Source organism: Trachypithecus francoisi, unplaced genomic scaffold, assembly GCF_009764315.1.
Source record: "Trachypithecus francoisi isolate TF-2019V2 unplaced genomic scaffold, Tfra_2.0 Lachesis_group3, whole genome shotgun sequence".
NCBI classification, from domain to species: domain Eukaryota; kingdom Metazoa; phylum Chordata; class Mammalia; order Primates; family Cercopithecidae; genus Trachypithecus; species Trachypithecus francoisi.
The window spans coordinates 149,092,917-149,106,110 of NW_022681468.1; the positions used below are offsets into that span (position 1 = coordinate 149,092,917).

Below are 13,194 nucleotides of genomic sequence, written 5' to 3' on the forward strand. Positions count from 1 at the left end.
TGAAATTGGGGCTATGTTTATTCAAACTAAGCTTCTATGAGCACATGGTCTGCCCCACTCATCCTCAGAGTATCTGTTGGTTTTACTTCATGTTCAGACTGCAGTGTTGTTAAAGAAATAAAGCTACAGTGTTTTCAGAAGGATTCATTATATTATACTTCACATTCCCACTGTTCCAGGCTAAGCCTCTCCTCTGGGCTCCATTGTTTAATGTAAGATAAAGCCAGGTTTTCTGGCAGCTTCCTTTTCATAGCAATTCTCAGTAGAGGTATAGAATGAGACCTGCCCACCTTCTTGGGTGTTTATTACCCCATTTGTGGATTTTACTTTAACTTCTGTTACCTTTAAAAAAAAAAAAAAAGGCCGGGCGCGGTGGCTCAAGCCTGTAATCCCAGCACTTTGGGAGGCCGAGACGGGCGGATCACGAGGTCAGGAGATCGAGACCATCCTGGCTAATACGGTGAAACCCTGTCTCTACTTAAAAATACAAAAAACTAGCCGGGCGACGAGGCGGGCGCCTGTAGTCCCAGCTACTCGGGAGGCTGAGGCAGGAGAATGGCGTAAACCCGGGAGGCGGAGCTTGCAGTGAGCTGAGATCCGGCCACTGCACTCCAGCCTGGGTGGCAGAGCAAGACTCCGTCTCAAAAAAAATAAATAAATAAATAAAAATAAAAAATAAAAAAAAAAGGTTGGTGAGGAAGGCAAGAAATAGAAGTGAGTATGACAGCCAGACTGGATAGTGTGGATTTTTAGCGTTGGTATTTTTGAATGTCCAGATTTTCCAAATCCCTCCTTCCTTTCAACAGTTAGAGCAGCAGGTCCAGTGCTTCTTCACTGGTCACATTATTTGCCTCTGGTTTTGAAGGATACTTAACAGAGGAATGAATTTACAGTATGGATAGCTCCTTCTAGATTTCTAGGGAGTAAATTCCTCCCTCTCATTTTATCACAATGTTTGCAATGCTTTCTTTTTTTTCCCACCCTTTTTTCTTTTTTTGAGACAGAGTCTCACTCTGTCACCTAGGCTGAAGTGCAGTGGTGTGATCTCAGCTCACTGCAACCTCCACCTCCCAGGTTCAAGTGATTCTTTTGCTTCAGCCTCCCAAGTAGCTGGGATTACAGGCATGTGCCACCATGCCCGGCTACTTTTTGTATATTTGGTAGAGACAGGGTTTCAACATGTTGGCCAGGCTGGTCTCGAACTCCTGACCTCAAGTGATCTGCCCACCTTAGCCTCCAAAAGTATGCAATGCTTTTTTTGGTTGCTTCCCTATTCTGTAAAACAATCCTGTGTTTTTTATTTTTTGTTTTGTTTTTTTCTTGCTGGGATTTTAAAGTTTATATGCCTTATCTCTCCCCCTCAAACTGAAATGAAGCTAAAGATATTTTCCTTTCCTTGCTATGCTGGGCATGGTGGTGCACACCTATAGCCCCAGCATCTTAGGAGGCTGAGGCAGGACAATCGCTTGAGCCCAGGAGTTTGAGGCTGCAGTGAGCTGTGATGGCACCTCTGTATTCCAGCCTGGGCAACAGAGTGAGACCCTGTCTTAAAAACAAGCAAAAAAATCTCTGCCCCTCTGTTTATAATTGATATTTTAATTTACTTGAAGATCTTAGAACAGCCCTTTCTGAAACCATATGACTGATTTTTTTTTTCCCACTTTGCCAAATGTTCTTTTGGAGAAATCCTGAGAAGAGAGTTTCTTTGGTGGTTCAGGATTTGAGCGTTGCTCCTTATTCATCACAGTTCTGATCAGCCTTTGAGACCCATCTTCCTTTAGTGGCTCTTCTGGTCCTTTCTTCATAAGTTTGGCTGATGCTGTTACAGGTGCCAGCACTTAAGAAAACAAGACTTTAGAAAATTATGAAATACAGGCTGGGCGTGGTGGCTCACGCCTGTAATCCCAGCACTTTGGGAGGCCGAGGCGGGCAGATCACGAGGTCAGGAGATCGAGACCATCCTGGCTAACACGGTGAAACCCCATCTCTACTAAAACTAAAAAAATTTAGCCGGGCGTGGTGGTGGGTGCGTGTAGTCCCAGCTACTCAGGAGGGTGAGGCAGGAGAACAGCGTGAACCCGGGAGGCGGAGCCTGCAGTGAGCCGAGATCTCGCCACTGCACTCCAGCCTGGGAGACAGCGAGGCTCCATCTTAAGAAAATATATATATATGAAATACAACAGACATTAAGAGAGTGTACAGATATAATATTGTATTATAAATAATGATAAATGATTCCCCTGTGTAACCACAGCCCAAATGAAAAAATAGAACAATGGTAAGGTATTGGCAGTTTCTGAGGGATGTGATGCGAATGGTGTCATCAGGGTGGGTGAGGATGTACTAGGCCTGTGCTAAGCATTTTACATATACTATCTTATTCGAGTTTTACAGAACTCTACCATAGATAGTATTACCACCCCATTTTGTAGTTAAGAAAATGAATAAGAGAGGTCAGGTGAGTAGCCGGTAGTTACACAGCCAGTGAGTGGCTAAGCAAGAATTCAGTAGAGGCTTTCTGAACACCAGGGCCCACACTTAATCTTTATTCTGCATTCCTCCCAAGGAGCCTTCACGTGCACAGCATGGTGCTGACTGAAGAAGTATGCCTAGTATTGCCATAGCCAAGGGGCACATCCTGCACTCAGCTTAGAAAAAGGGACAGTTCCCAAAGAGGGGGGAGAAAAAAAAAACAGCTCTCTCTCCAACATTCCTTATAAATGTCAATTTAATGCATTTCTCAGACTATTATTTTAGATCCATCACTCAGTAACCCTTGTCCATCTATATCCTTACTCCTCTTCCTACCTACAGCTCCAGATTTCCTGAACTCTTGTTCCTGCTTGTTCTTGTTAGAAACTGTGCAACCTTGGTTCTGTGGGTATGTGAATGTCAAGTTGGCAGGGTGCAGCTGCGTGATTCCTGATGACCAGAAGCCACAAGCAGTTGCTGCATCTCTCTTGGGGTTGGTTGGGGAGTGAAGGGCAGACCCACGGATGCCTTGGTTGTTTTTGTGTGTGGGTATCACGGGGCTTCAGAATTGTGCTCTTGGTTGGCTGATTGATTTTGTAGCTCATGCTCTTGACTAGTTTCAGTGCTCCTTCAGGTCTCTCCCTCCTTTCCTCTGAATTCCACCTCTTTGTTATCTCTGTTAGCATACAGCTGACCTTGTTTTTGAAGCTGTGGAGAGTAGCTGGTGGAAATACCTCTTTCAGTTGGGAAAAAACGGACTTAAAATGTCCCATGTCCAGGCTGACCTGGATGATGACATTTGGTTGATGAGTTAATTTGAACATAAGCAGAAATGAGGTCACTTGCCTGCCTGACTCCATGTGGCCATGCTGGCTCCAGGTTGCAAAGTTCTTCGAGCAAGTGCCTTGTCTTGCCTAATCTCGAATGTCTATTCTTTTTATTTCTTCTCTCAAATAGGCACTGTGATAACATTATAGGTGCAAAAGTATGAGGTCTAAAGGCCTCCGCTTCCCTGCACTCCCTCAGTTTGTCCTGAGCAGAGGGAGCCCCAAGCCACATGGATTGGATGGAGAAGAGCCCATAGGCAGTTTGCAGTTGTGGGGCATAGCTGGGAGCATGCTCGGAAACTCTGATTCTTGCACCTCTATGCTACTGCTTTGGAGAAAAGCAAGCAGCTGTTTGTCAGGACTAAACTTGTAACATGCAGGCCTGCCTCCATTACCATGACATTCATTGGCTGGCTTCTGTTTGAGAGGGCACAGTGTCTTTGTATGCCATGATTGTTTTCATATGATATAATAACCTGCTGCTGACTTTTCTCAACATGTCCTTTCTGCTTATGATGCTCTTTCTCCAGGCTGCTTTGGGTTCTCTTGTGAGGCCTCTACAGCTGCTGTCACTGAGATACTGCCTCATAACAAACCTGGAATGGGCTAGTGAACAGAGCTTCTCAAGAGTTAATATGAGCTGGACGCAGTGGCTTGGGCCTGTAACCTCCAGCTACTGGAGGCTAAGGTGGGAGGATCGCTTGAGGCCAGGAGTTCAAAACTGGCCTGGGCAACATAGCAAGATCCCATCTCTAGAAACTTTTTTAAAAAATTAGCTGGGCCGGGCGTGGTGGCTCACTCCTGTAATCCCAGCACTTTGGGAGGCCGAGGCTGGTGGATCACGAGGTCAAGAGATCTAGACCATCCTGGCCAACATAGTGAAACCCCATCTCTACTAAAAATACAAAAATTAGCCGGGCGTGGTAGCGCACACCTGTAGTCCCAGCTACTCGGGAGGCTGAGGCAGGAGAATTGCTTGAATCCGCGAGGTGGAGGTTGCAGTGAGCCAAGATCGCGCCACTGCACTCCATCCTGGCAATAGAGCAAGACTCCGTCTCAAAAAAAGAAAAAAAAAAAAGTAGCTGGGACTTTGGGAGGCCAAGGCGGGCAGATCACTGGAGTCCCAGAGTTCGAGACCAGCCTGGGCAACACAGTGAAACCATGTCTGCAAAAAAAAAAAAAAAATTAGCTGGACATGGTGGTGCATGACTATAGTCCCAGCTACTTAGGAGGCCCTAGGTGGGAGAATTGCTTGAGGCTAGGAGTTCTAGGTCACAATGAGCTATAGACTCCTTCCCAGGGCCATTGTGAGATTTAAATGAGATTTAATGAATTTGAAAGCACATTGTAAGTTTTAAATAACTTTATAGCTATAAGGGGTTGCTAATACTATCAGTATCTGAGGTATCTAGAATACCAAGGAATTTTCTTCTAATTTGTTAGCAATATTTTATTCCTTCAAGTTTCCATTTGTGAGAGGTCCTTTTTTGTAGGCTTAACCTATTCTGTTTCAACATTTTAAATCAGCCTTTCTGCATGGCTTTTTATTGTGAACTATCTTCAGTACCTTTTTCTTGCCAGTATTCTAACGTGTATCAACAATACTGACCAAAAGGAAGGCTTAGCAGAAATTCTTTTTGATACTAACTTCTGTGTAATTTATTTCAGGACTATGACTATGATTTTGGGGGGAAATTTTTAAAAAATATCAAACCAGTGAACTCCAGGAGTAGAGGGGAGTCCTGATTTTTTCTTTATCTGTTTAGAAACCACCGGGGTGATGAGCATGATTTTTAACAGGAAAAGCTTCTCTAGGTGTAGAAATAACTTTTTTTCTTTTGGGTCTAATCTATATTGACAAATAATTTGAGAAATGAATTAGCCTTTTGTCAGACTAAGAATTTACACGCCAAGTGAAAATGTGTTAGTTTTGTAACTCGTTATTTAAGTTTCTAATGTTGTGACCAGAGTTAAATAATCTATTAAAAATTCTTTTTTGCTTAAAAAAATAAAGATACATAAAGATGTGAAGATACAGGTGCAATCATACCCTTACACTGTTGGTGAAAACATACATTAATCCAACTTTCTTAGAGGACAATTTGGTAATATCTGTTAGAAAAATTTGCACATTCATACCTTTTGATTCAGCAGTTATAATTCTGGCATCTTATTCTGTGCAAACACACATACTGCACAAAGGTGTATGTAATTGAATTTTTTGGTATTATTCATAAGAGTGAAATTTTGAAGTAATCCAGGTACCTATGAGTAGGGGATTGGTGTACATCAATAAGATGAAATTCCTTGTACCCACCAGAAAGAATGAGGTTAATCTGTATGTACTGAAGAGTATACAAGATATCTTAAGTGGGGGAAAAAAGCAAATTGTATAATACTTTTTTATGTTAATGATTATTTATATTTTTGTTAAAACATATATGTGTTAGTATATACATATTAAAAAGTGAGGCTATCAATACCAAACTTGTTAATATTGGTTATCTCAGGGAGGGATAGTAGATTATGATGGACTTTCACTGTCTACATTATATATTTCTGTAATGTTCAAATTTTTCACAAAGAGCCTGCATTATTTTTGTAAGTAGAAAAAAAATAAAGATGGAAGTCTCTCCAATTTAAACATGTGTATTTCATATGTAAATCTAAGATGTTTAAAATTTAAAATCTGTATGCTCATTTTATTAAAGCAGTTATGCACAAGTGCTATTGAAAAATATGTCTGGTATAATAAGCTTTTTTTGTTTTTTAAAGAAGTAATAGGACATAAAAATATTTTATTGAAGATTAATGATTAGCTTGTTGAATTTGAGACAATTCATTTCCTTTTCTTTTTGAGATTGAGTCTTGCTCTGTCACCCAGGCTGGAGTGCAATGGCGGTATCTCAGTTCACTGCAACCCCTGCCTCCCAGGTTCAAGCGATTCTCCTGCCTCAGCCTCCTGAGTAGCTGGGACTACAGGCGTAATCCTGACCTCAAGTGATCTATCTGCCTAGGCCTCCCAAAGTAGATTTTTTTTTTCCTGTTGGGATTATAGATGTGAGCTACCGTACCCAACCAGTTTCTAATATCTTCAAAAATATTTCCTCATTTAGCTTTGATAAATAAAATATTTTTTGATACTTTTTGAAGTACATGTGGTTTCTGAAAAGATTTGATACAACTAATATAGAAAAGCATAAAGAAGAAGAAAAAGTATCTATAATTCCAACACCCAGAGATAACACTGTTCTGATTATCAAGGGCATTTAAAGCTCTTTTTGAGCAACATGGTCACTTTTATTTTATTTATTTTTTTGGGGGGTGGGCAGGGATGGTGTCTCGCTCTGTCGCCCAGGCTAGAGTGCAGTGGTGTGATCTCGGCTCACTGCAACCTCTGTCTCCCAACTTCAAGCAATTCTCCTGCCTCAGCCTCCCAAGTAGCTGGAACTACAGGCACGTGCCACCATGCCCAGCTAATTTTTATATTTTTAGTAGAGATGGGGCTTCACCATGTTGGCCAGGCTGGTCTTGAATTCCTGACCTCGTGATCCACCCACCTCAGCCTCCCAAAGTGCTGGGATTACAGGCATGAATCACCATGCCTGGCTGCGAACACATTCTTTAATTATAACTTAAGTCAGATTTGTGAAGAGCCATACTATGCATGTCTTTACTAAAGTCAGGGATAAGAGTGTTCTGTTTGTAATCATGTATGGCACATGGATTATGTTATTCAGGCCTTCCTCTGTCTTTCTGGAAAGGCATCAGAATCTTACTTCCTACTGCAGCTTCTAGGGCCGGCATTGATACATAGCTGGAGAATTCCCTAGGAGGTAAAAGAACTTAGTAAGATTAACCAAAGAGTAGTCATAAAGATTTTAAGTTTTTTATTTAATTTATTAATTTTTTTTTTTTTTCTCCCTGGAAGAGTCCTGCTCTGTCACCCAGGCTGGAGTGTAGTGGCACTATCTCGGCTCACTGCAACCTCCGCCTCCCAGGTTCAAGCAATTCTTCTGCCTCAGCCTCCTAAGTAACTGGGATTACAGGCACATGCCACCATGCCTGGCTAATTTTTGTATTCTTATTAGGATGGGGTTTCACCATGTTGGCCAGGCTTGTCTTGAACTCTTGACCTCATGACCCACCCGCCTCGGCCTCCCAGAATGCTGGGATTACAGGTGTGAGCCACCATGCCCAGCCAAGATTTTAAGTTTTTTAAAAATGTTTTTGGGTATTTAAAAAATTGATTCAACAAATATATATTAAACACTGTGCCCTGTGCTATAAGCATATAGTTGTGTGAGATACAACCTCTGCCCTCCGGGAGTGTATAGACTGGTAGGAGAAATCCATAAAGAATAGAAGTTCTTTACAAGGTTCCAAGCAGTGCATGCCATGTGAATGATGCAAATTAAGTGCTGCTAGAAGAGTACTGAGGAGGAAGGAATCATTTCTGGCCAGGCGATCACAGAAAGAATCAGAGGGGATGTGACATTTGAGCTGGTCCTCGAAGGAAAGGTAGGATTTCAGTATAGGGTAGTGGAAGGGAAGGTTAGAAGAAGCATATGAGCTGTAAACGAGGCTCCTTTCCAGAAAAATGAATAGTCCAGATTGACAAAGGCACATGATTCATATAGGTGAGTAGTAGGAAATAGAATTATGAGAAGGGCAGGGCTTATTGATGCTAGGCTGAAACGTTTATGTTTTATTTAGTTGACAGGAAGGAGTGACTGAAAAAGTTTTTGGGCAGGGGAGAAACATGGATCAAAGCTATGCTGTGGAAAAATTACATTGATGGGTTGGAGGAGGGGAGGGAAGAGTCTATAGTAAGGAAATTGATTAGAAACCCATTGCTATATCCAGGAATGTGTTGAAGGCCTACACTGGGGTGTTGGCATGAAGTGAACATTTTGTAGAGAATAGGTTGAGGAAACCTTCCTTCCCTGGAGAATTTCATGGCATAAGTTGTGTGACTGTAGGGGCACTGAGAGCCCTCCACACTCCCCTTTTTGTTCCGGGAGACACATTCACTTTGTACACTTAGTCCAGAGAAGGAACAGTTAATATTCTCCCTGGTTACAAAATAGAAAAGCAAGAGTTGAAGAAAATTCAGGTGTGTGGAGTTGGTATGTATGAGGAGGGATTAGATCCTTTTGATGACCAGATTTTTAGCTCATAAAGCTTTGCTTGTGGTTCTGGTTTTGCTGTAGTATTGTAGAAAGGACTGACTTTAGAGGGAAAAAAAAACTAACAGCCCCCACCCCCACCCCAATTCTGCATGCTTACATTGAGATAACTCCTTTTCTTGCCTTTCTGATAACTGTGGAAGAGAAAGAGAGGGCAGAAGGGCTGTACCAGGCACTGTAAAAGCTGTTAAATCTGCTCTCTGGACTTGGGCACGTGCTGATGACTGTACTATTAATATAACTAACTGGGCCTTTTAGCTAGAGTCTCTTCATTCCCTCTCCCTCTAGTCTGACGCCTTCCTTACCTCTTCCACCATCTGCATCGAAATCAGCTTCTCCTGCTTCTGACCCTGCAATGCCAATTGCCTTGGAAATGGGTGTCTGCTGTCTATATTTGGCTATAGCATAGGCTGGACATGGGCAAGCTCTGACCACATGGGATACTCTGGCATTAGGAAGACCCTCCCTCTTTCTTGCAACTATCTCAGTGAGGAGAGGTCAGAACCCATTTTTTAGACCCATTTTAGCTACTGATAAGTTCTGCTAAATTTTTTTGTTAATGTTAAAGATAGCATGAAAGGTCTCTATTGTCTATCTTGTGACCCTCTGCCTTCTGTCTTGGCTCTCAGACCTGTCTCTGATGCCTGCACAAAGACATAGTGACTTCCCTTTGTGCTGTTTCAGAAATTGTAGCATTCTGGTGGTGCTAAAGAATTTAAACTCTCTCCTCAAAGCACCACAATTTCTGGAACCAGACAGCCCCAGGTCTAAATCCTGGTTCTTCACTCACTACTTACCTCTTTCATCTGTAAAATGGAGATACTAGTCCTTCATGAAGTTGTCAAGAGTATTAAATGAGATGATCTGTCTGAAGTGCTTAGAACAGTTATTGGCACAAAGTGTACATTCAGTAAATGGCAGCTGTAGATCATCTCTCTGCCCCAGACCTTTTGTACCTCTGGTGTGTTCTTGTAAAAAATACTTGGAACACTGGGACTAACCCAAGAGAGGCTAAAATTTGGAAATAAAAGGGCAAATGCCTTAATTTAGTAGTTCCCAGTCTGATAGCAATCATTAGAACCACCTGGAGAGCTTTAATATGCATATTCTTAAACCCTACTCCTTATCTTTTCATTCAGAATCTTGCAGTCAGGGGAAGTGGATTGGGTGGGGATAGAGTAGGGACTGCTACATAAAAAAACCTTAAGTTCTTTGGGTACTTTGTTGACTGGCCAGGTTTGGGAACTTTTGTTCCAGTCTCCTTGTCCCCAGGGGCTGTGGCTAGAGGCTTTGTCAGGTTACCCTTTCCAAGCAGTGGCAAATGCACCTTCCTTAGAAACTAAGGCTGTTTTAATCTTAGTCTGGAGAATTTACTCAGCTCCAACTAATTCTAAACTGTTAAGCAGGATACCCTTTTTTTGTGTGTTTGTCACATTGGAAGTTACTTGTTTCTGGGAGTCTTTGTGGTATAGATGGAACTCTGAATCAGACAAACTGGGTAGAGACCAGGAGCAGAGACTAGATCCAAGGTCTGCTCTTTTCTTCGATTGGTCATTGTGCCCCTGCCTACCTCTGACCAGGTGGCACTTTGAACTTTGAAGGAACAGGAATGAGTTACCCTGAGCGTGATACCTGCCCTTCCTCCCCACTCCCAGGTCCACGGTCACTGGGTCCCTGCCCTGCTGTCTAAGTCTCTGTACAAAGCCTCCTGGCCTTGGCTGCTTCTGTGGCTTTTGCATAAGTGGCAGTTCTCAGAATCTGGTAGAGAATCTGCTTTGTGAGATTAGTGTGTGGGCAAGAGACAAATATAGTTCTTAACCTGCAGGAAGGGAGGGGAAGGCGAAGAGAGCTCTGCCTTGGACAGGTCTCTGACATGCTTGTTTATAGAAATAGCAAGTCCATGGTTTGGCTGGAATGACTTACAACTCAGGTATTTATAACTTGAATTGAGTGGGATTGAGAATTGGGGGAAGGGAAAAGGGGGAAGAAAGTAGCTGGTGGCAACAAAACATGGCAACAAAAACAGATCGTTTTCCTCACAGTTGCTGGGGTTTCCTTGCCAGTTTGAGGTCAGCCAAATCCTAGGGGACCCTGGCCTTCTGTGACTCTGGCCCCTTAGTTCTCTATCTCAAGGGAGCAGCCACTCTCGTGCCATTGCAGACTCCCCGTAGTGGTCCCTAACACTAAAAGGGAAAGCATTTCCTGCCAACTTCTGCTGTGGGTCCAAGCAGGAAGCCCTTCCTAATAGTGCCACTGTCTTGGCTCCACTTGGACTCGCTTCCTTTGGCTAGTGCCTGTCCTCTAGCTCATGGACATATCTGATCAGATCCAGGGACTTAAGAGAGAACAGAAAAGCTTCGAAGGCCCTGCCCAGTGTCTAGGATTGTGTGTTTATGGCTCTGAGACCACTTGAGACCCTATACTGTGACACCTCTGTTGAGGACGGCTCTGGACTCTGGAGAGTTCTGTCCTTGCCTCCTTCATTTATTTCAATACTCACTATTAATCATCCCTCCCTTCTGGGAGCTCTCCACTTCACTGGCTTCCTGGTTCTCCTCCAGCCTTTCTCACTGCCTGTACCTCATCTTCTCCATGCTCTAAAAATAGGTGTTCCCTGAGGTTGGGAGTTCGAGACAAGCCTGACCAACATGGAGAAACCCCGTCTCTACTAAAAATACAAAATTAGCCGGGTGTGGTGGCGCATGCCTGTAATCCCAGCTACTCAGGAGGCTGAGGCAGGAGAATCACTTGAACCCGGGAGGCAGAGGTTGCTGTCAGCCGAGATCATGCCATTGCAATCTAGCCTGGGCAACAAGAGTAAAACTCCCTCTCAAAAAAAAAAAAAAGACCGCAATCTACAGGCTGGAAACTACTGTTCTATCTAGTATGAATGAGCAGTCCTGTCTCTTGCCTGTACACCACCTGTTTTTTCCATCTACTTTAATGAGAGCCAGAAGAGCACTTAAACACGTGGCTTTATTCTTTCTTTCTCTCCTGGGAATAGGCTAGTATGAAGTTACCCGTTTATCTTATTAAAGTGATGATTTTGCTGGCCCTCTTTCTCTCGGGAGGATACGATAGTGCTCTGCCTAGTTCCTACTGGGAGTGGTGGGTATTCAAGCCTTCCCTCGCATTATACTTGTAGTAATTCTGCCTCTAGTAGCCTTGCTTCGGGGAAAGATGACACCTCTGTCAGGTTGGTATACGCTTTCTTCCATCTCAACATTATCCACCTGCCAAAGCAAAAGCTGGGTCACAGCTTGGGCATTCTGCCTGCTTCGAGGCTGCATTCTGGGTATGGAGGAGCTCACTGTAGAGAACCAGCTGGGTCCTCTCTTCTTCCTTCTGAGTTTCCACTTGTGCACGAAGCAGTGTTCCTAGAGCTGTAGATTGACGGGTCAGGGGGCCAGCTGCCTGCAGCAGTTGTGTCCCAAGTCTCTGCCCAGACACAGCTGCCTGGACTGGTGTGTCTCTTGGGCTGTATTTCATTGGCATTTGGGCCTTGAAGGTTTGGAGCTGAAGTTCCCGTCAGAACTTTGGGCTGCATCCCAGACTTTATGGACAGTTATTTTCTCACAGGGCCTCTTTCCTACCTCACTTTCTTCAAGTGATCCTTGAGGCCAGAACTCTCTCACGTGTGGGCTTGCTTCCTCATGTGGAAAGATGCTGTAGTATTTAGAGGGTAGGTCATTGGTTCTCAGAGTGTGGTCTGAGAAGCCTGGAGTCCCCAAAACCCCTTTAGAGGGTCCATGATGTCCTGTTTCCAACTACATATCCACATGAGGCTAGGTTTTCTTCACATACTTCCGCCAGATAATGTCAGAACAGATTGAATGCAGATGCAGATATGAGAACCCAACTCCCTTCTGTTAAGCCAGATATGAAAATGATTTACAAAATGTAAAACAGTGCCATTCTTCTCACTAATTATTTTTGTTTTGGAAAATAAAGTTATCTTTAATAAGAATGTTAATATGTGGGCCGGGCGCGGTGGCTCTCGCCTGTAATCCCAGCACTTTGGGAGGTGGAGGCGGGTGGATCATGAGGTCAGGAGATAGAGACCATCCTGGCTAACATAGTGAAACCCTCTGTTGTCCTTGATCAGCTCTAAGACTGTGAGGAGGTCCCCAGACCAAAAAGTTTAAGAATCTCTGGGCTAGGTCCTGCTTGATAACAAACCGCCTCAGAAATCCCCCTGGCTTAAGCAACAGTTTATTTCTTGCTCATGCTACGTATTCAGTGAAGGTCAGCATGGGGACCTCAGGCCAAGGGGCCCATCTCATTGCCTGCTGCCATGCTTAGCAGTCAGAAAGAGGTACGCACAGTGGTTCTGTGACAGGTCAAAGAATTATACAAATATGTAGCTGCCTAAGTACAGATATGAGAAACTTAAATAAAAACGCAGATTTTTGGCCAGGCGCAGTGGCTCACTCCCGTAATCAGCACTTTGGGAGGCCAAGGTGGGTGGATTGCTTGAGGTCAGGAGTTTACGACCAGCCTGGGCAATATGGTGAAACCTCATCTCCCCACTAAAAATACAAAAATTAGACAAACAGGGTGGTGGGCGCCTGTAATCCTAGCTACTGCAGAGGCTGAGGCAGGAGAATCGCTTGAACCCTGGAGGCGGAGATTGCAGTGAGCTGAGATCACCCCACTGCACTCCAGCCTGGGTAACAGAGCAAGACTTGTCTCAAAACAACAACTAC

At 43.7% G+C, this 13,194-nt stretch overlaps 1 protein-coding gene across 6 annotated transcripts in view; it reads left to right on the forward strand.

Moving 5' to 3' along the window:
* MAPKBP1 (mitogen-activated protein kinase binding protein 1) overlaps positions 1-13,194 on the forward strand; it is a 55,687-nt gene that overhangs the window by 7,971 nt on the left and 34,522 nt on the right. The gene's annotated exons all lie outside the window — the stretch shown is intronic.